We start from the raw sequence: 15378 nt of genomic DNA on the forward strand, positions 1-15378 counted from the left end.
GTCTTCTCCTTCCAACTCTTCTTCCTCTTCCCTCGTCCTCGAGTTCTTTTCTCCTTCCTGTGATGGGACACAGTCCTCAGGTCGGTTCCTACTCCCTTGGGGTCGTGATTCTTCTTCTCGGGCCCACTGCAATATCTTGTTGCATTTTGACATCTGATCTTGGGACCATGTTTTTTCCATCCCTTAGCAGCCCTGCCCTGTCGTACACCTCCTTCACTTGCAAGGGCTCGCTGAATTTACTGTCCCCTTTTCTCTTCAGTTGAGTCAATTTGACTCTAACCCATTCTCCTCTTTAGAAGTTTGTTCCCTTCACATTCTGCCTCTTGTTATAGTGCTCAGTGTATATCCTTTGGGCCCTTTCCAAATTACGATGGACAACTGCAGGGGACCATTTGCTCATGATGGTGCATTCCTTCCACGCTAGGTTTGTCTTTTGTGAAAGGCTCACGTCCTCTCAGGATTTGGAAGGGACTGTAGCCTGTGCATGTCGGGGTGATTCTATATGCCCACAAAGTACTCTTCACTTTCTTTTCCCAGTCCTTTCCTGCTCCTATTGCAGCTTGAATGGAGCCCAGTATGACTCGGTTGAACCTCTCGGCCAGTCCATTGCCAGCCGGGTGATATATGGATGTGTGTTTTATCTTGATGCCATTCCTTTCCATGTAGTTGTTCCATCTCTCCAAGATGAACTGGGGTCCATTGTCCCTCAATATGGAGTGGGGGATACCTTCCCTAATAAAGGTGGCAGTGAGGAACTTTAGCACTCTCTCTGTGTCCATGTCTTCTTGGATGTCTATTTCTGGCCACTTAGAATACCTGTCTATGAATACTACCACATACTTTTGAACTCCTTGTGCGTTCACCAGGATGTCGATGGACAACTCTTCCCACGGGTTTGAGGGGGTGTCAAATTTCCCCAGACAGGGTCGCAACAAGGTTTGTGACTTGTCCGCCCCTTGGCATTGTCCACATTCCCGGACGTATTTTTCGATCATGCTGTCTATTGCTGGCCACCAATACATCGGCTTTTCTCTCGTTTTTGTCTTCACGATGCCTAAGTGCGGTATCAGCGAAGCAGGGGGAACCACTTTTTCACCTCTGAATAAAAATATGCCTCGGTCTCCTCTGGATAACTTCTCTCTCAATTCAAAGAACTTCCTCTGCTCAGGTTTCATGTGTATCTTCTCGGGCCATCCTTAGAGTATGAAGTGCTTCACCTTCTCAATGTCCTGGTCTTCCTCATATGCTCTCTCGCACTCTTGTCCGCTTATCACTTTCTCATGGTCCTCCATGAATGCGACACTGTCGTCTTCGTTCCCCACGTATGGGGGAGCCTCTTCCATGGTGGAAGCTCGACTGAGATAGTCCGCTACTTTGTTCTTTGCTCCCGGAATGTACTCCACGTCATACCTGTAATCCAACAGCTTTAAGGTCATTTTGGCAATGCGGGGGTGGCATTTGCATTTGCATGCCCGCTAGACATGAGTACTTTGACTAAGGGTTTGTGGTCTGTCTTGAGTCTGAAACTGGTTCCCCCAGAAGAATTGATGGAACTTCCCCATGGCCCATACAGTAGCTAAAATTTCCTTTTCTATTACGCTAAATTTCTGTTCTGTGGGCGAAAGTGTCCGAGACGCAAAACTCATGGTGACCAACTCTCTATTTCTCCTGTCCTGCATGAGAACGGCTCCCAGTCCTCTTTCACTAGAGTATGGATTTTTCTTGCTGATCGAATCCTTGTAGGGTGATAGCTTTGCTGATGTCTTCTTTGATTCTTTGAAACTCTCCTTGTGCCTCATCCGTCCACTCATAGGTTGTCTTGTCTCGTAGGAGTTGACGCAAATGGTGTGTCTTTGTGGCGAAGTGCTGTAAAAATGTACTGTAGTACTCTGCCATCCCGAGGAACAACATTGGCGTGTTTGGGCGTGCTGCCGTGATTACTAATCTCATGGCCTAGGTAGGTAACCGAGGGCATCCCAAATCAGCACTTCTCCCACTCCGCCGTGAGACCATTAAGTTCCAGGATCCGCAACACTTCTGACAGTTTCTTGCTGTGGACTGCTTGATCTTAGCCCATCACCAAGATATCATACTTGAAGTATTGTACTCCCTCTATGTTATTGAACAGTCTGTGCATCAGTTTTTGGAACACCGCTGCTGCAGACACCAGCCCGAACGGCTTCCTGCGAAACTGATAACATCCGAATGGAGTTATGAACGATGTGAGTTTGCGGCTCCTGTGGTGAAGGGCTATCTGATGGTAGGCTGAGGTGAGGTCGATGATGGAAAACCACCTTATCCCCTTTGTCTTTGCAAGCATCTTGTCTATCCTGGGCAGGGGGAATTTTTCCACTATTATGTTCTTGTTTAGTTCCCTCAAGTCCACGCATAAGCTGAATTTACAATTAGGTTTCTTCACCACCACCAGGGGTGCCAGCCATTCCGCACAGCTTATCGGTTCAATGATGCCATTATCTTCCAGCCTCTGCAATTCCTGTTGCACTACCTGATGGCCAACGGTATATTTCTCACCTTGTGGGAAACCGGTTTTGCGTCAGCCTTGAGGTCAATCTTGTGTGTAAATTTCGTCAGCTTTCTGACCTTACCCCCAAACATTGTGGGGAATTCCTCCTTCAATCTGGTGATGTCAGGTTGGCATTCCGAGACAGTCATCAGAACTTGTGTGGCACCACCCGGGTCCCGCTGTATGCCCAGGTCACCTTGGTCCATCCATCCGAGCACAGAGGGGCCCTTTTCAGCAACATACAGCTTGCAGTCCGCACTTCGATCTTTAAATTCGAATTTCAAGATCCGAAATCCTACCATGGGGATGGGCTCACCTGTGTAGGTGACCGGCTGAATGTCCGGAGGCTCTAGCTGAGGTCCCAGGTTGCGTCTGAAGCGTTTGTCCCACACCGTTCTTTGTATTATGGTGTACGCGTCCCTGAGTCTGCCACCATCTTGATCGGTATCCCCCCTACCAGCAGGTAGCATTGCGGTTTCTTGGAGCAGTTGCAGTCGATGCCCAGGATGTGCTCTTCTATGCACAGCACCTGTCCTCCTCTTCCTCATCTCCTTCTGCACCTGACTACTGAGCGATGTACTTGACTGTCGGTCTCTTCTTTTTGCAGCGACATACCTTCTCGAAATGCCCCACTATTCCGCAGAACATGCATTTGGCGTGGAAGGCTGGACAGCGTTTGTGGTAAGCTGCATGGGATGGGCTGCCGCATCTGTAGCACTCTTTCTTGTTCTCTTTGGCTTGACTTCTTCCCTGCTCTGCCCGGGGAGTCCATTTGGTTTGCATCTTCCCTTCCGCAGCAGCTGCCTTGCTCCTCTCTGGTGGTTCTGTGTCGGTGATTTTGTTGACCATAGGCCTTGTTGCCGCGTCTCTCTTTGCCGCACCCGCACACCTCTTGGATAGGATTCCTTCAGGGTGGCATCACCATTCACCCACAACTTGTCTTGGATGGTCGTGTTCGTAGTGTGCATGACTATTTGGTCTTTGATGAACTCATCATGCAAGGTTCCGAACTTACACGTGATGGCAAATTTCTTCACGGCTGCGACATACTCATCGATGGACTCTCCCACCCCTGTTTCCTTTTTTGCAAATTGTATCTGTCCATGGATGTGCACACTGCTGGTCTGTAATGGTTGTTTAAATCCTGTATCGCATGTCGGAACACGTCATCATCTGCTGCTTCTCGTGGTGCTGGGATTAGGTTCTGGAATAATCTTATGCCTTCTGGGCCTAGGTTATGGAGTAATATTCTCCTCCTTCTCTTGCTTGGAAACGCTTCCCCGCTCTCATCCTCTAAGGACTCTAGATAGTTCATAAAGTATTCCCTCCAGTGCTCCCATTTCATCACGGGGTACCCTGGCTTGGAGAGGACCGGGACTGGCGTCGTGAGTGACGAAGGCTGAGCACACATTTCCAATCGCCTTTCTAGTTGCGCCTCTTCTCCCCTGGGACTGCCTGGTGCACCCGACCTGCTCGGGCATGCGCGGTCTTGCTGAGGGCTGGACGCGCCCCCTTCGCTTCCCCGCACTTGCTCCGCGAGGGCCCCCAATATGTAGGCTGTGTTTTATTTGGGTCTGAAACTGTAGGGCTTGGGGTTGCTCGCTCCCTCTTCTTTCCCTCTGCGCACGGGCCATGGTACTCACTGTGGACAGTTCCCACTTCTTTTCTCACCAGCGGTTAGCAGGTATGTTGTGGTCGGGAGACTTGTGGAGGCTCCTGTCCTTGTCCCCGTTCTGGCCGTATTCACCCTGCCATTTGCTGCTGTAAGCGGGCATAGAAGCGGCCGCTCCACGCTCCCAGCCTCCTGGATCTGGTATCGTTAACGCTCTCACTCTGCTTGAGCCTGCACTGTTTAAGAAGCGCCTAGTTTGTGCGTAGCGCTAGACTGCCCCGACCGCCGAGCATTTTTGTTGAAATCCGCTGAGGCCATTAACATCTTCAAGCATCCAAAGTGCGCTTGTGCGATAGCAGTTCCTGCACCATGCTGCCTGAAATAATATGAGTGCCTGCTATTGCATATTGTATTTGCGCCTCCGCCTTTGACATCGCGCTCACCTCCATTGTGCCCCAGTGTTGTTTTAAGTTTGCCTGCTTGCTGCTGCCATTTTGTTTGTTGTTGCCCTGCCTCCTTCCCCTGATCTCCACCCCGCCTCCCTGCTGACCCTCCCTCGCCACTCCCCCTCCACTATCCATATATGACAGATGCTTTTGAGCGCAGCATTCACGCGCAGCGGTCGCGCCCCATGCGCTCCGAAGGTGCGCCAAAGGTAAGCCCGTCTATGCCCGTCCGCGCCTGGACTGCGCCCAACGCCAGACCCCTGGTTCCCGGGGCACCCAACCCTCTAGAGTCACATATGATGCAACAACTCTCCTCGCCCTCAACCCCGGACGCACACCACAATGCTGCAAAGCCATCCCAGGACGTACCCACGGCCCATTCGCCTGCATCTCCTGCAAGTTCAACTGCTTCAGGACCCTCAGCAAATCCACTTCCTCCATACACAGCACCGACTCTAACTGCCTAAAGTGCATCCTGCTGAACACCCGCTCGGTCCACAGACACGCAAGTGAACTCTGGGACCTACTCGACACTGTGTCACCGGACATCGCCTTCCTTACAGAAACATGGATGAACACATCATCAGCACCCGACATCGCCATAGCCATACAAGACGCTTACAAGATTATCCAAAAAGACCGCACCAATCAAACAGGAGGAGGCATCGCCATCATCCATAGGAACACCATCAAAATCACGACCAGCTCCGACGATAATCTTGCAACCGCCAACATCTCCACTTTCAGATTCACACTGACCCTAGGACCACACTTAGAGGCACCCTCATTTACAGACCTCCAGGTACCCGCACTCAATTCAGCGATGACATCACGGACTTCATCAGCCCACATGCCCTCGCCTCCGAGAACTACATTCTATTAGGAGACCTCAACTACCACCTTGAAAACAAACTCGACAGCAACACCTCCACCCTTCTGGACAACCAATGCAATCTCGGACTCAAACAACTTGTTGACACCCCCACCCACGTAGCCGGACACACACTTGACCCTATCTTCACTTCCAGCAAGCACATCTCCTTCGACCGCACCACAGCTCTCCACTGGACGGACCACAGCTGTGTTCACTTTAGCTGCAAAACCACCCTGACCCACAACCGCCCACAACCTATTCCTCGGAGAAACTGGAACAAAATCACCTCCGACCAACTCCTCACATCACCCAACCAAAACCCTCCCACCCTCTCACTGGACACAAACCAAGCGGCCACCAATCTCAAGCAATGGATCACCCACAATGCTGACGAATTAGCACCCGTGAAAATGCACCAGATCAATTCAGCCAGCAAAAAGGCTCCCTGGTTCAAAGATGACCTTAAAAAATCCAAGAAGCTATGCCGCACCCTGGAGAAAACATGGAGAAAAAACCCAACCACCGACAACATGGCCACCCTTAAGGCAGCCACCCGCAAACACCACCAACTGATTCGATGCGCCAAGAAATCAGCATTCAAGGATCGTCTCGACAACAACACTCACAACAGCAAAGAACTTTTCAACATCGTCAAAGAATTCACTAACCCCACCGCAGCATCCAACGACATCACTCCCTCCCAAGACCTCTGAGATGCGTTATCCTCCTTCTTCTACAACAAAATTGCCAACATCCACAACAGCTTCGAGAATACTCCCAGCGATCAACCCTCCCCACCCCCCTTAGATCTTACTCCGCCAACTAACAACCTTAGCGACTGGAACCCAATCACCACTGAAGACACCATCCGCCTAATGAACTCAATCCACTCTGGCTCACCAACCGACCCTTGCCCCCACCACATCTTCAACAAAGCTGACTCCATCATCGCACCCCATCTCCGGGATGTCATCAACTGCTCCTTCAACTCTGCCACCTTCCCAGAAAGCTGGAAACACGCCGAACTCAGCGCCCTTTTGAAGAAACCCACAGCAGACCCCTCTGAACTTAAAAACTACCGACCCATACCCCTCCTCCCATTCCCGGCCAAAGTCATTGAGAAAGCCGTCAACAGCCAGCTCGCCGCCTTCCTTGAATCCAACAACTCCCTCGATCCCTCTCAGTCCGGATTTCGAGCCAAACACAGCACCGAAACCGCCCTCATTGCAGCAACAGACGACATCCGAACATTACTGGATAACGGAGAAACAGCGGCCCTCATTCTACTCGACCTCTCAGCCGCTTTCGACACAGTCTGCCACAGTACCCTCAAACAACGCCTCAGCACCCTCGGCATACAAGGAAAAGCCTTGGACTGGATCACCTCGTTCCTAGCTGGGAGAACTCAGAGAGTCCGACTTCCCCCATTCATCTTAGAGGCCACTGAAGTCATCTGTGGAGTACCACAAGGATCATCACTCAGTCCCACCCTTTTCAACGTTTACATGAGCCCACTCGCATCCATCGCGTGCCAACACAACCTCAACATCATCTCTTATGCCGATGACACCCAATTAATCCTTTCCCTCACCAAAGACCCCAACACCGCCAAAACCAATCTTCACGAAGGCATGAAAGAAGTAGCCGAATGGATGAAACATAGCCGCCTAAAACTCAACTCAGACACAACGGAGGTGCTCATCCTAGGATCCTCCCCCTCTGCCTGGGATGACTCTTGGTGGCCTTCCGCTCTGGGCACAGCACCCAAACCCACCGACCATGCACGTAACCTTGGCTTCATCCTAGACTCCTCTCTCTCGATGCCCAGACAAGTCAACGCGGTCTCATCCTCCTGCTTCAACGTTCTTCGCATTCCCAAAAAGATCTTCCGCTGGATCCCCCTCGAGACAAGAAAGACTGTCACCCACGCACTGCTCACGAGTCGACTGGATTATGGTGACACACTATATGCCGGAATCACAGCAAAATTACAGAAAAAACTCCAACGCATCCAAAACGCATCAGCGAGACTCATATTGGACATCCCTCGCCAAGATCACATCACCGGACACCTAAAAGACCTCCACTGGCTTCCCATCAACAAAAGAATTACATTCCGTCTTCTCACCCACCACACAAGGCCCTCTACAATCTAGGACCCGAATGCCTCAACACTCGACTGTCCTTCTACAAACCCACCCGCCAACTAAGATCGTCCAATCAAGCCCTCGCCGCAGTCCCGCGCATCCGAAAATCCACCATGGGAGGAAGATCCTTCTCCTTCCTGGCGGCCAAGACCTGGAACTCACTCCCCACTCGCCTCCGCCTTACTCAAGTTCAAGTTCAAGTTCATTTATTTGTTTCGAAGGTTAAAAACCATCATGAAAATACATAATAATCATAATATGTAATCACAAAAAGAACATTCTGAGCAACGTAACAATTGTTAAAAAAGTAGACAGAGAAAAAGTTATCCAATAAAAAAGTTAGGTTTTTGTAAAAGATGAAAACCTGTGAGCAACAGTGATACAAGACCCCGTATTATAATAATATTTCCAGTACCTCCCTAACCCACCATTCATCATTCCCTTGTGCTTCTCAATTTAAAAGCAATTTTGAGGAAACTTATAACAGCAAATAGGGTTCGCGTTTCAGCGGCTCTTTGCAAGAACAATAAGGCAGATTTAGCATGGATAATATTTGAGTCCTTTAAGACATCCACTAAAAATCTTTGGCGCGGTGTTTTATAAAAAGGACACAATAATACAAAATGAAGGGTGTCCTGCGGAGACCTATTGTCGCAGCCGCAGGCACCCATCTGCTCAATTGTTTGAGTGAAACCTGATGGATAAGCTAAAATATGATGCAACAAATTGAGCCTAAAACGAGTCATTAAAAACCTCTCGTGCTGACTGTACAATAAAAAGAGGTACGGTTCCATGCCAGCTTGATTAGAGACAAGGGAGTGGGCAACTGCCGAGGATTTAGCTAAATCCAACTCCCTCCTCCTGCCATTAAATTTGTCCAACAATAAGCTTTGAACGTAGTGTCTGGAGTATATGTCCACCCTGGAGGGGTCCAGGAATAGCATTTGTTCATCAATATCCCCCAGAGTGTCTTTAACATATTTCAACCATGGGATTTGAAGGCATTTCTCTTTCAACAAGCAATCCTGGATGATCTGTCTGGATAATCCTGCATTTGGATTTGTCCAAATTTTGAGCCAGGCCAGTATAGGTCTCAGTCTGATAATGTCAGCAATATATGTGGTTCCCAGCTCTTCATGAGTAATTGCTGCAGTGATGCTCGGCGAAAGTTTTAACAGTTTTTTAAAAAATTTGTCTTCCTTACTTTGAATTAGTTGTGCCTCTCTGCAGCCCCACACTTCTGCTCCGTAGATGGTCTTTGAAATACTAACTGATCTATAAAAAGTAATCACCTGTTCTGGTGACCAACGACCCATTCGACGTGCAGAGCTCAGTATAGCCCCATTAGCTGACACTAGTCTCCTTGCCCTCTCCTCAATCAGAGGGACAAAGTTTAACTTATCATCAAATAAGAGGCCCAGATATGGGAATGTTTTAACAGTGTCCAGGACCTGATCCCCCAGTTTGAATACAAATTTCTTTTGTGGTTTCTTCCCCGCTATCATAATGAATGATTTTTTCATGTTGACGGAGAGATCCAAATTCCTCATAAAATCCGCGAAACCCTTGATTAAAAGTTGCAGACCAACAGCTGTTCGGGCTAGGAGCACCGCCTTACTCAAAACCACATCTCCTTCAGAAAAGAACTTAAAACCTGGCTATTCGACAAATAATGAACCCCTTCCCAAGTGCCTTGAGACCCTCTGGGTGAGTAGTGCTCTATATAAATGCCCGAACTTGAACTTGAACTTGAACTGGCTGGAGCGCTGACCTCTGCTGTGCTCTCCCGCTGCTCTTCACCTGATGCTGCCTCTCTTGTGGCCTCTGTCCCTGCGGGGTGTTAGGGTTTGGTCCTCTGTGGCTGGTGTGTCTTCGTTTTATTATTTTATCGCTGCCGAGTCCTGGCCTCGTCGCCACTGTGATGTATGTGTTAACCCCAAAGGATCACAGGACACTCATTGCAGGTGAATAGGTCTATTTATTCGTATTGTCGGGGGAGCGCCGGGCAACACGTCCAGTGCTCCGGCTGCGTGCTCAATCGCGCACAAAATGCCGGACTCGCTCCACGTCATTACGCCTCCGCGTAACAACCGGAGCGCTACACTACAACTACAGCCCACAGTCAAAATACAATCCCTCCAAATACAATAAGAGAGTGATGGGTAAACACCATTCATTTTTGCACACACCCAAATAAATATGAACTTCATCCCACATCTTTTTTGTTAGGACCATTCCTTCATGTTTTTCCCAGTGTTTGATGCTTTTTGTTTAAGATCAAGACTCTTCATGGAGGTGAGCAATCGTTTCCATTCCCTGGGGCATATGTGTTCGCCAGCTTCAAGTAGTGCAGATACAATTTTTAAGGCGCCGCTCATCTGACTAAAGTCTAGCTTACTGATTATTTTATTCAACATACTTATGGAGCAGAAAGTCGCCTTGAACTAGTTTGCTGACTTCAGACATGTATAACCATCTGTTCTCCGCTATAAAGTCCACAGGCTTCTTGAACCCTGCTTTTGCCCACTTTTGGACTACATCCAATACGATATTCCTGTCAGAACCTGTGACTAGTTCTGACAAAGGTGTCACTGCATTAATATAGGGAATGGAGTATCTCCTATAGAGATCTATTAGCTTCCGAAGAAACCTTTTAAGGCTTTCATAACCGGATTTTCTGGGTAACTTTGATGATTTTAACACATCACGTACATAGTATTCTGTAAGAATCAGTTGCATAAAATATTCTGCAAAATTCCATTGCAGAGCTTTTAATTGCACCTGCACATATACTGTGCAAAACAGGCAAAATAATAATCCTTAAGATTGGGTAGCGCCAAATTACCTTTTTCCACATCTTCATATGAAATGCTCAGTGCTACTCTATCTCTTTTTGATGATGTAAACATAGACTCCACTTTAAAAAAAATGATGTTGTTAGAACACATGGAGACAGCAAAAAAATGGAAATAAGACACTAGGAGAATCAACATTTTAATCTTGGCGAGCCTCTCTAAAATGGTAAATGGGTCTTGTATTTTTAACAGCAGGCGGGGGTGGGATTTAGATCATATAAATCCTAGGTTTTTGAGGAGTACATATCACCCAAATATCTTTTCGGTTGCATATTAATACACTAGACAATATCTGGGTGTAATACATCTGGATTACACCCACAACGTATTATTCATTTTCCAACTATTGATTTTTCACCCTTCTAAATTCTGTACAAAAACTCAAAAACTCGCTCATGGGAGCTTATATTTCTGTCGAGCATTAGCATAAACAATCATGAAAGGGCCACTTTTGAACTTTTTTCAAATCAACACTGCTGGTCTTGGCCCTGACCTGTTTTTTTTTTGGTTTTATGACTATGGGCACTTTACCACTGATGATCAGTGCTAAAGTGCCTGTGCTCCCTCTTGTAAATTTGCAGAGCTTGGTCTACACATGTTTACTTTACCTGTAAGTACCTTGTACTGTAGTATCCTATATACCCAGGGCCTCAACATTGAATGCTACTAGTGGGCCTGCAGCGCTGCTTGTGTCACGCACTGAAGTAGCCTTTCAAACCTATCTCAGGCCTCTGCCACTGCAGGGCCTGCGCATGCAGTTTGCTGCCGCAGCCTTGACCCATGAGGCAAAGGGTCAAGGCTGATTTGCATATAGCCATTGTCTGACCTAGGGTGGTGTGGAGGGCAAAAAAACGATGGATTTAGGCCCAGATATTCGTACTGGGGTGAATGTAAGACATTGTTCTGCATTCTGTCCATCTACTGTGTTTTTTGCAATTTTCACCCCGAGTGGGCTGGGTATGCTCAGACGTGAGTCCCAGGCTCTCCACATCACTGGAGTCAAGCTATCCAGGCTGAAGAAGGCTGATAGCCAGAACCCGGTCCTTGGATGCTTGATTCCGGTCTAGGAAAGACATGGCTTGGTAGTTCGGGCTGGACTGTTCCCATGAGGCACAGGGTCAAGGCTGATTTGCATATAGCCATTATCTGACCCAGGGTGGTGTGGAGTGCAAAAAAAACGATGGATTTAGGCCCAGATCTTTGTACCGGGGTGAATGTCAGACATTGTTCTGCATTCTGTCCATCTACTGTGTTTTTTGAAATTTTCACCCCGAGTGGGCTGGGTATGCTCAGACGTGAGTCCCAGGCTCTCTGCATCACTGGAGTCAAGCTATCCAGGCTGAAGAAGGCTGATAGCCAGAAACCGGTCCTTGGATGCTTGATTCCGGTCTAGGAAAGGCGTGGCTTGGTAATTCGGGCTGAACTGTTCCCATGAGGCACAGGGTCAAGGCGGATTTGCATATAGCCATTGTTTGACCTGGGTGGTGTGGAGTGCAAAAAAACGATGGATTTAGGCCCAGATCTTTGTACTGGGGTGAATGTCAGACATTGTTCTGCATTCTGTCCATCTACTGTGTTTTTTGCCGCAGTGACGTGCCCTGTAAAGTGGTTGCCGCTGCTGACACTCCCCTTTTACTACATATAAGTCACTTCTAAGGCAGGCCCTAGCAAGCCCTATAAGCAAGTTGCTCTGTAGGTAAAAGGTACGATATGTGCCTTAACTGTGTGGCATGTCCTGGTAGTGACAAACCGCTTTTTTGGTTTCTCATTGCTGTGAGGCTGCCCTCTCATAGGTTTGCATTGGGGATTCCCTGATATTTGATTCAGTGGTAATTTCAGATTAGAGGTGTATCATGGCCATGTTTGATATGTTTGGAATATTAGTTATAAATACTGCTTATTGGTGAAAGCGGATTTATCATTACTTTTTTAGAAATGCCACTTTTAGTAGTGGGCGTTTCTGTCTGACCTTTCTGGCTGTTATTTATCTTCTGGTTTAGACTGACAGGAGAGAGGGATATGCATTCACTCTAGACAGTAACTAGTGGGGTTGAGGTGTGTCCTGCCTTTCCTGGGTGACTCAGCGCTAGGATGAATAGACCTTGGATGCATTTAAAGTAGCAGGAGTAGTTTACCTTGCACCTGAATAGGACTGGTCTGCATTTGTTATGTTATGTTATGTAAAAGTATTTGTAAAGCGCAACTACCACCAGACAGTTTCTTGGCGCTGTGAACGTGTAAAGACAGATCGGAGGGGCACTTAGTTGTATGCTTTACGGAACAGATGGGTTTTTAGAAGGGACTTGAAGTGGGGGTAGGAAACAGTAAGCCTAAATTCTAAAGGGAGTGCATTCCAAAAGGAAGGGGCCAGGTAGGAAAATCTGACTCCACCATGTTTCTTGCACTTGAAAACAGGGATATTGAGTAGGGCAAGATGAGAAGAGCGAAGATTGCGGGAGGGAACATAATGATGAAGAAGAGAAGAAATGAAAAGAGGACCAAGGCCAGCTAGGGCTTTGAAAATAATACAACCTAATTTAAAATAGCAGCGTTCTGCTACCGGGAGCCAGTGGAGGGTCTTCAGGAGGGGGCGCACATGCTAGTGTCTGGGCTGATGGAAAATTTGCCGTGCAGCTTGATTCTGAACCAGCTGAAGGCGGTTCAATTGATAGGAGGGAATGCCGGCATAAAGAGAGTTGGCGTAATCAATTCTAGAAATGACCAATGCCAGAAGTGTCAAGGTGAGGGCAGAGGTGGTGAGGAAGCACGCAATTTTTTGAATTTTGCGTAAATGAAAAAAACTAGCGGAAACTACTGCATTGATCTGGGGCTTCATCGAGAGATCATTACTGATGATCACCCCAAGCCTTTTTGCAGAGTTTGTGGGGAGGGGGGGACAGCCCAAACTTGTTGGCCAAAAGTGATGCCTCCAGGGGTTAGAGGCACCCCCGATAAGAACCAGTTCGGTCTTATCGGGGTTAGGTTTGAGTTGGTTTGCCCCCATCCAGTCACTGATGTGGCATAGGGTAGACTGAAAATTATAAACAGATTGTTCTGAGGGGTTAATGTCAAAAATCAGCTCAATGTCATCCGCATAATTGAATGCAGTGGCATTGCTGTTTCGTAGGGAGTGGATAAGAGGGGTCAGGTATAAATTAAAAAGGAGGGGGGAGAGAGAAGAGCCCTGTGGGACACCACATGTCATCCCAACTTTCTCCGCGGAGAACTGGGAGAGACGAACGGCCTGGTAAAGGTTACTCAAAATGGAGCGAACCCAGTTGAGGGGCGATCCCTGGATGCCGGCCTCCCTGACACGGTTGATCAGAATCTTATTGTCAACCGTGTCAAAGGCGGCCGACAAGTCCAGGAGTACCAAGGCCTGACTGATGTTAGAGTCGGCTCCCCTCCGCAGGTCCTCCATCACTGAGAGAATGACCGACTCAGTGGAGTGGGCGGGTCTAAAGCCCGCCTGTTGGGAATCGAGGAACTGTGAGCGCTCAATAAAGAGCCTCAGGGAGTTGGTGACATGGGACTCAATGATTATACTAAGACAGGGGAGTAAAGAAATAGGGCGAAAATTACTCATAACTGAGGGATCTGAGTTTGGTTTTTTGAGGATAGGTACCACCTCTGCGATTTTAAAAGAGCTGGGAACCAGGCCCAGTTTAAGGGAATCATTCAAGAGTGTCAAAGGGGTAGAAGGGCAGGCGGAGAAGGCCTCGCGCAGAACATGAGGGGGACAGCAATCGGTGGGGGAACCAAAAGACACTTTATTCAGAAGAATCAAAAACTCATCCTCTATGATCGGGGGAATCTGAGTGATCACTTGGGGATTGGGGGTACATAGGGTGACGGCAGAAGGGAGGGGGTCGGGGTGGCAGAGGGGCAGATGCTATGTTTAATTTTCATTATTTTATCAATAAAGAACTGATTTAGGGAGTCGCAGAGCTCCTGGGAAGGGAGGGGTCTAATGGTTACCCTGTCTGGGTGTGACAGGTCCTCAACAATAGAGAATATGTCTTTGGCTTTAGAGGCAGAATCAACAATCTTCTTTGAAAAATAGACAGTTTTTGCTTGCAGGATGGTTAATTTGTACTCTTTGAGCTGGGACGTGAATGCCAACTTTTTGTCAGCGGCATAATCACAACGCCAACACCGCTCAGCTTGTCTAAGTCTGAGCTTCTTATCTTTAAGTTCTTCAGAGAACCATCTTTGTGCATCGTGAGGACGCTTGAGTCTAACCTGTCTGAAAGGGGCTTCGATGTCACATGCTGAATCAAGCCAGCAATTTCGGCCGGAGGCCTGGGCGTCTAAGGAGTCACAGTCAGGGGGGGGGGGGGCGGAGGCTTTGAGCAAGGATACGAGTTCACTAAGATCAGATTTATTCCAATTCATGGCTGAGAGGTTGCCCTCAGGTTCCGAGTGGTGTTTGACCCAATAGTGAAAGAAAAAGTATTGATGAAATGGTCCGACCAAAGACAGGGGAGGATACAGGGAGTGGAGATATCTAGGTTGACAGTCCATACCTGGTCTAGTATATGGCATTTTACATGGGTAGCCGATTTGATATGTTGGGAGCAGTTAATGCCTGTCAGAAGATCAGAAAAGGCCAGTGAACACACACTCTCTTTATCATCGGAAGGCCAGTAGTTAAAATCTCCCAAAATTAGAACTTTGGAGTTGTTGATAACCAATTGGGAGAGCATGTCACCAAACGTAGATGGGAAGTTGGGCATATACTGAGGGGGTCGGTAGGCCGGAACACAAATAAGTGGTACCGCTGGAGATTCAAGTTTGAGGAGAAGACAATTGACTGAGCTAATATCATCCACAGCCAATGAGGAAAAGTGGGTGGGGTGCTTGATGATAGCTGCCACCCCACCACCCGGTTTGCCTGAGACCCTGTTAGACTGGAGAATG

Source organism: Lissotriton vulgaris, chromosome 2_1 (genome assembly GCF_964263255.1).
Source record: "Lissotriton vulgaris chromosome 2_1, aLisVul1.2, whole genome shotgun sequence".
Taxonomy (NCBI): domain Eukaryota; kingdom Metazoa; phylum Chordata; class Amphibia; order Caudata; family Salamandridae; genus Lissotriton; species Lissotriton vulgaris.